Below are 8,397 nucleotides of genomic sequence, written 5' to 3'. Positions count from 1 at the left end.
AATTATCAGTTGCCATATCTGTGTCCTCCGTGGATATTACCTCCTGCCAATCCAATAGTCCAAGGCTTTCATTCAGGTGCTTTAATGTTATTTTATTTATTAACCGTCCTTGACGTTCCTTACTTACCTGCGGTATTTTATAAGTAAAAGCTAAATCTGAAACCAGCAGGAAATGATCCAATATATCACTTAAAACAGCAAAATTTGCTTGAATAGGTAAAGATATAAAAATATTATCAATGAGAGAAGCAGAACTAGGTGAAATTCTAGTAGGTATCAGGCAAGTAGGAAGCAGACACGCAGAAAAGCAAGAAGACAATAACTCAACAGAAGATTCATTTGAAGCTTCTAGAAGGTCAATATTGAAATCTCCGGAAAGGATTACATCTTTATTTTGAAAATGGGGTTGATGCAAAAAATCATGGAGTTTAGAGAGAAAAGATTTGACTGGAGAAGAAGGCGGTCGGTATACTACGCAAAAAAAAACATCTTTTTTTCCAAGACTAATTTCAGTCACCATTACTTCAAAAAGCATTTCCTCATGAGAACCTTCCAGATTTGCAATGCGTCGAAAAGAGATACCTTCTTTAACTATTACTGCTAAGCCACCTTGGCGCCTAGTCAATCGGTTTTTAAAAATAAATTGATATCCAGGAAAAACAACCTGAGGAGTCAGGTCTGTAAGAAAAGTCTCACAGAATCCAACGACATGACAATTTATGAACTACATCAATAAGATCATCCTGTGAACTAAAAAAAACCCCTACAATTTAAAAATCCTGTTCTCACAACACCGGTACTGGGAAGATCAGAAACTTCGGAAGGTAATTTTTATTTACAATTTGGAAAGTTAATTAGCCCACCGTCATTTATCTTATTTCCTGAAAATTTATCATGGCTCTGGAATATGGAAAAATCAAAAGGGTTAGACTCAAGGTATCTCAGTCTATCCCCAATGCAATTATCATCCAATGTGCAAAATCAGAATTATGATCCGAACTAGCAGAAACTTTCGCAAAATGCATACCGTCTGAGTCTTAAAGTAGCAAAAACAACTGAACCAGTGAGAACTCGAAAATAATGAAAGAAAAAGAAAAAGAAGACAACAAAAGACAAAAAAAAGGACCATGATTATTACGGCTAGATCGTATTTAAATTTTAAGCAAACCATGATGATGACAAGAAAAAAAAGAAACAAATATATATATATATATATATATATATATATATATATATATATATATATATATATATATATATATATATATATATATATATATATATATATATATACATATACATATACATACACATATATATATATATATCTCCCTACAAATTAAAATATAACCCATACTAACAGCAAAAATCATCACTTATCTCGACAAAACCCCATCAAAAAAAAAGAAAAGAAAAAAGAAGAACTTTCAACTGTTGTCACCTAAAAGGAATAATAGACATTTTAAATAATCATTATAATCTTCACTGGAGTTCAATAATAACTATTAAGCTTCATGTTGGTCATCGTATTTTATCCACTTATCAGAGTTCAGGTGACATACTTCTAACCATAGATCCGCTCCCTTTTGTTTGATCCTGGAGGACTCCCATTTTCCAGCTTCGCGCAGACCTTTAGTCTTAGCAAGGAGGTTGTTCCTGATATCGTTAAGTTTGGGAGCAAGATCAGACACAACGCGAGCTCCGGACCCTTTAAGCTTCCCCACATTACGCATAATTAATTGCACATCTTTGTCGTTGCTAAGGGAAAGAAAAACTGGTTTTAACGTCTCAGTTTTCGATGAGCCTCGCCTAGTGGTAATGTTATTGCTTGTTTTAGACCCCAGTCTATACAAATTGTCAATTGTAATAGGGCTAGAAATTCCCAAAGTATCACTGATCCATGATTTCACGTTAGATTCCAGGGTTTGGTTACCCTTTTCGTTTCGTAGACCATGAATGATGAGGTTTTTTTCTGCTTTTTAAGTCAATAAGCAATAGTTCTTTCGAAAGTAATTCGCAGGAAGCTTTATGAGCATTCAAATGACTTTCAAGTTCACGAATCCTATTGCCACGTTCTATTCCATCCGATTTTATGACTTCAATATCAGCTTTCAAACTCACAAACTTTAGTGACAATTCGTTTTGGTTTGCCAAAATTATATCAAGTTTATCAAGTTTCATCAGCTTGGCATTAATGCTAACTTTAAAGTCCTCAAAATCCTTTTTGCTGACGCTCGCCATCGTTAAATAAATCAATAATTACGATCTAGTTAAAATCACCTTAGATCATTCCTTGCTATCAACAATAATCTTATGCAAAAAACAGGTTTTGCACGGTTGACTTTCTATTCTACTTACTTCGGAGAAGAAATCAGCGCAGAGGACTTATTTCTCATTTTTTTTTAGAAACGAGGAAATTGTTGGAAATCTTCGAACGGCAGGTATCAAGATGCAAGGAAACCAGAGCAGGCTCTTTCTATTTGGGATCTAATCCTTAACATGTTATTTTTTTATATTTTATATTTAATAATTAATAATATTTAACAATAATTAGCATTTGATAGTGCTAATTATAGCATTGATTAAATGCTTGAAAACATGCACAATAACGGCATTCACAATATACAACAGCCCTACAAAGAAAACCGAAACAGGAAAAGAGTTAAAATACCTCTATTTGCGCAGAATATACATAATAGAATAAGCAGTGGAGGCACATTTAAGTCCTAAGTGGTTTATGGAGAGACCCTGATTTACCCAAGATCCCCAAAGGGGGCAAGGTATTCATTAACTATTTTAACATGAGCTAAGAGCTCATATGGCACTTGTGACGAGGCAAGAAGAGCTAAGAGCCAAGAGCTCATATGGTATGAGCTCTAACAAAATTCTAAGAATCAATATATTGCTTTAAAAGGAAAATCAGAGGCTTAATGCCGGTCAGGATTTAAAATAAGAGTTCTGAGTCACGATGTCCTTCTAAATATCAACATTCATTAAGATCCGATGACCCACTCGTAAGTTATAAATATCTCATTTTTTCTCTCCTTTTAGCCCCCCAGATGGTCGAATCTGGGACACTGACACGCCTACCAATTTTCATCGTCCTAGCACGTTTAGAAGCACCAAACTCGCCAAATCACAGAACCCCTCCCCCCAACTCCCCCAAAGAGAGCGAATCCAGTACGGTTACGTCAATCACGTATCAAGGACATTTGCTTATTCTATCCACCAAGCTTCATACCGATTCCTCCACTCCAAACGTTTTCCAAGATTTCCCCCTCCAACTCCCCCCAATGTCAACAGATCTGGTTGGGATTTGAAATAAGAGCTCTGAGACATGAATTCCTAAAAAATATCAAATTTCATTAAGATCCGGTCACCCGTTATCAAGTTAAAGATTCCTCATTTTTTTCCAAATTAACAACCCCCAGCTCCTCCAAAGAGAATGGATCCGTTCCAATTATGTTGATCACGTATCTAGAACTTGTGCTTATTCTTAAAATCGAGTTTCATCCCGATCTCTCCTCCACTCTAAGCGTTTTCCAAGATTTCTGTTTCCCTCCTCCAACCCCCTATGTCCCTGGATCCAATTCGAGTCGAAAATGGAGCATATGAGACATAAAATCCTTCTATATATATATCAAGTTTCTTTAAGATCTGATCACCAATTCGTAAGATAAAAATACCAAAATTTTCACGTTTTCCAAGAATTCAGGTTCCCCCCCTCCAACTCCCCCCAATTTCACAGGATCTGGTCGGAATTTAAAATTAAAGCTTTAAAGCACAAGATCCTTCTAAATACCCCCCCCTAACTCCACCAAAGAGAGCAGATCGGGTCCGGTTATGTCAGTCACGTATCTTAGACAGGTTTTTATTCTTCTCATCCAGTTTCATCCTGATCTCTCCTCTTTAAGTATTTTATAAGATTTCCGGTCCCCCCCCCCAATGACGCTGGATCCGGTTGAGATTTAAAATAAGAGATCTAAGTTATGAGGTCCTTCTAAATATGAAGTTTCATGAAGATCCAATCACTCCTTCGTAAGTAAAAAAATACGTCATTTTTTCTAATTTTTCAGATTTACCCCCCCCCCCAATAGAGCGGATCCGTTCCAATTATGTCAATCACGTATCTAAGACTTCTGCTTATTTTTCCCACCAATTTTCATCCCGATCTCTCCAATCTAAGCGTTTTCCATGATTTTAGGCCCCCCCCCCAAACTCCCCCAATGTCACCAGATCCGATCGACTTAAATCAAGAGCTTTGAGACACGATATCCTTCTAAATATCAAATTTCAAGGAGATCCAATCACCCGTTCGTAAGTTAAAAATACCTCATTTTTTCTAATTTTTCAGAAATGATACGTCCCTGATACGCCTGCAAAAAATTTTTCATATTTATTTTTTCGTTGTTTCTTAAATAATGCTAGAAAATCCTGCGCCCCCTTCATTGAAAGTCTCTTCTTCCATGAGAAGTTCCTCCATGGAAAGATCCTCCCACGTAACCCCCCCCTTAACTCTCCCCCTCAACCCAAAACAATCCCCCTGAAAACGTCTGTACACTTCTCAGTAACCATTACTATATGTAAACCAAGGTCAAAGTTTGTAACTTGCAGCCCCTCTCACGGGGACTGCGGGGGAGTAAGTCATCCCCAAAGACATAGTTATTAGGTTTTTCGACTATGGTGAATAAAATGGCTATCTTAGAATTTTGATCCAGTGACTTTGGGGAAAAAGTGAGCGTGGGAGGGGGCCTAGGTGCCCTCCAATTTTTTTGGTCACTTAAGAAGGGCACTAGAACTTTTAATTTCCATTAGAATGAGCCCTTTCGCGACATTCTAGGACCACTGAGTCGATACGACCACCCCTGGGAAAAAAAAATAATAATAAACACACATCCGTGATTTGTCTTCTGGCGAAAAATGCGAAATTCCACATTTTTGTAGATAGGAGCTTGAAACTTCTACAGTAAGGTTCTCTGATACGCTGAATCTGATGGTGTGATTTTTGTTAAGATCGTAGGACTTTTAGGGGGTGTTTCCCCCTATTTTCCAAAATGAGGCAAATTTTCTCAGGCTCATAACTTTTGATGGGTAAGACTTATCTTGATGAAACTTGTATATTTAAAATCAGCATTAAAATGTTATTCTTTCGATGTAACTATTGGTGTCAAAATTCCATTTTTTAGAGTTTTGGTTACTATTGAGCCGGGTCGCTCCGTACTGCAGTTAGTTACCACGAACTGTTTGGCCAAAAAATTGGAAGGTAACTAAGCCTACTCCCCCGCTCCTTTTTTCTCAAAATCGTCCCATCAAAACTATGAGAAAGCCATTCAGTCGGACTATCTGTCTTTTAACCCAAAATTACTTTAATTCAAAATCACAACTATTTTTTGTATGAAATTTTTGTTGCAGCATGGCTGAAAGACCGTATTCTGGACAAAATTGATCCGAGGCAGTTTGGAAATATGCCGAACACATCTACATCTCATTACTTAGTAAGTATAATCTACAGTATTTTAGCAAAAACTCGATGAACCAGATTCTTGGATTAATCTTATTGCAATAGATCTAAGAAAAGCTTTTGATTTAATTTGCCACAATATTCTTGTAAAAAAACTTCTTGGACTAGGTGTACATTCATTCCTTGTGCGTTTAATTGCTAGTTTTCTTTCTGGTAGATGTCAACAGAAAAAATATAAGTCCACCTACTCCGACCCACTGCCCAAATTTTTGTGGAGTTCCCCAAGGTACCCCCTTGGGACCACTTTTGTTGCTTGTCATAATAAATGATTTGGCAACAACACTAGATGACCGCTGGATCTGTCACTCATTGAATGTTGTCGACAAAACCTACCAAGCAGAGCAGGTTCACTAATGAATGATATATGTGTCAAGAGGCAAAGGTGGACAAAATGACTGTCAACTTTGATAAATCTGTAATTTTAACATTTTCTTTTTTAAAATCTACGCCAGTTTTTAATCCACCTATTCCTAGCGCCAGTCACATAACCGAAATTAAACTGCTCGGCCTTCATATTACTTCGGATCTGAAGTGGAATAAACATATTGATGGCATGTTAAAAAAAGCTAATTTGGCCATCAGGTCTTTGAAGTTGTTGGCTCGCCATGGAATCCCTGCACCACACCTCCTACGCATTTATTTCTCTTTTATACGTTCTACACTTGAATACTGTTGCCCTGTATGGCATTTCGGGCTGACTAGGGAACAGTCGGACCGGGTTGAGAGGGTGCAATACCGTGCCCTCCTAGTAATCTCAAAAGCCCCAAAAGTACCGTACATATCCCTCCTCAATCAGTTTCAACTTCAAACCCTTCAATCTCGTCGTTTAAAATAAGCCCTATCCTTTGGCAATAATATCTTGACCAGCCCTATACACCGAAATATCCTCCCGCCCCAACATCAACCGGCACGGGTAAGGCCACTGAGGGCCGTTGCAAAGCCTGTACCGAAACTTCAACTTGTGACTGTGTCACAAGTTCGTTATGAGCTTAGTTTTGTGCCCTCGTTTGTTAAGTTGTTTAATGCTGGGTCGACTTTTTAATCCAGATTATTGTTGTTAATTGTATATATTATAATTTTGTGTATGCTTGTCGACTTATTTTCGTGTGTATGTGACAATAATTATTGTTAATTGTATATATTATAATTTTGTGAATGTTAATTTTGACTTGTCGACGGATTTTTGTGTGTGCATGACAATAAAAACTAATAATCGGCTCTGTCCGTCGCATGTTTTTTAAATAAAATGAATTTGAATATTTGATTTTAATTCAAAATCAACGGAATGATGCATTTACTATAGATAATATTACTCAATATGACTGATTAAAGTAAATTAATGAGGTTATAGAAGAATTGTCAATAATAATATCGCCATTAGATTCAGTGTATCACAGAGCCCTACAATAGAGTTGTCAAGCTTCTATATGCAAAATTTGGAATTTTGTATTTTTCCCAGAATTAATATAACGGATGAGTGTTTTTTTATTTTTTGTTTATTTTTCTTTTTCTCAGGGGTTATCGTAGAGACACAGTGGTCCTAAAATGTTGCAAGAGGGCTTATTCAAACGGATATTAAATATTTTAGTACCATTTTTAAGTGATATAATTAAAAAACCAAAAAGTTTTTAAAATATTTTGACAAGAGAATTACAAAAATTCAAAACCTTAAAAAATAAAACCAAAATTTTGATGCTTAGTACATAGCATTGTTTAAATTTTTACAAACTACAAAGATTTCACTCAAGTGTTTCCATTCCAAGTTAAGTTTTTCTCAAGAATTTCTGATTGCTATCTGCTGAACTGACGAGTTCACCCTAGTATTTTAGACAATCATAAATGAACGAAAATTTTCACAGAACTTATTACATTCCCTTTCGCATACGGTTCTCACAGGGTTATTTGTTTCTGATATTAGACAGGATAGTGATAGTGTTTGTTGAGTGTTTGCTGAGTTTCTCTATCTTAGTCATACCTCTTTTAGGTCTGTGGTAAGATAAATTTAGAAAGACTTGTGAATGAGGCACAGGAAATAAGAATGACAAGAAGTTCATCTGTTGACACTCAGTGAGAGAAAGAAAAATATAAACAAAAACATTCAAAAGAATAAGAGAACGAGAAAGAATTTACTGGCTGGTTAACAAAGAAATTTAATGAAGGATCGACTCGGTGCTCGGCATAATCAGTCAAATTTTCATATGACGAAGTGATGACAGCGTTGACAAAATCCCGGTCAGAGAAACACTAGAACCTAAAAGCTTTAAATTCAGTCTCAAAGCTTGTAATTCAGTTTCTGGGGTTTATAACAAACGTTGCAGTACAAGATACAGATCAAAAATTTCAAATTTTTGAAAACTTGCAAGATCTTATGCAGGACAATTTATAATCATTTTGCGAACTGTTCAAAACGATTCAACGCTTTTGGACAATACCAGGACTTTTGCAATATGGACCGGCTGAAAATTCTTGCATCTGGAAAACAATATTGTTCCCAGCTAATCCGTGTGCAGATATCCCTTTGTTTTAATGAATATAATGCAGTGTATTAATTTTAAAGTCTTGATAATTTTTATACTTCTTTGCAATTATAGGAATATTAATGAGCTGCGATTTTGCATTTTCCTTCGTGAATAACTGTTTGGGGATGGTGATAAAAAAAAAAAATAAAACAAGTTTATCCGCTGAACAGAGACTGTATGGTTAAAGGACTGGCATCTACAATTCGTCCAGATTTTAATTCACCGTCCTGAACTTAGCGAGCTGTCGTTTGGAAGCTGAAAGGGTGTAAAATCATCTCAGACCTTTCAGTGTAATTTTAATGACAATTAGAGTCCATTGGATTGAGTTAAACTTCATTTTAAAGACAATGCATCCAT

Source organism: Artemia franciscana, chromosome 3 (assembly GCF_032884065.1).
Source record: "Artemia franciscana chromosome 3, ASM3288406v1, whole genome shotgun sequence".
Classification (NCBI taxonomy): Eukaryota; Metazoa; Arthropoda; class Branchiopoda; order Anostraca; family Artemiidae; genus Artemia; species Artemia franciscana.
This window is presented reverse-complemented; position numbering follows the sequence as displayed.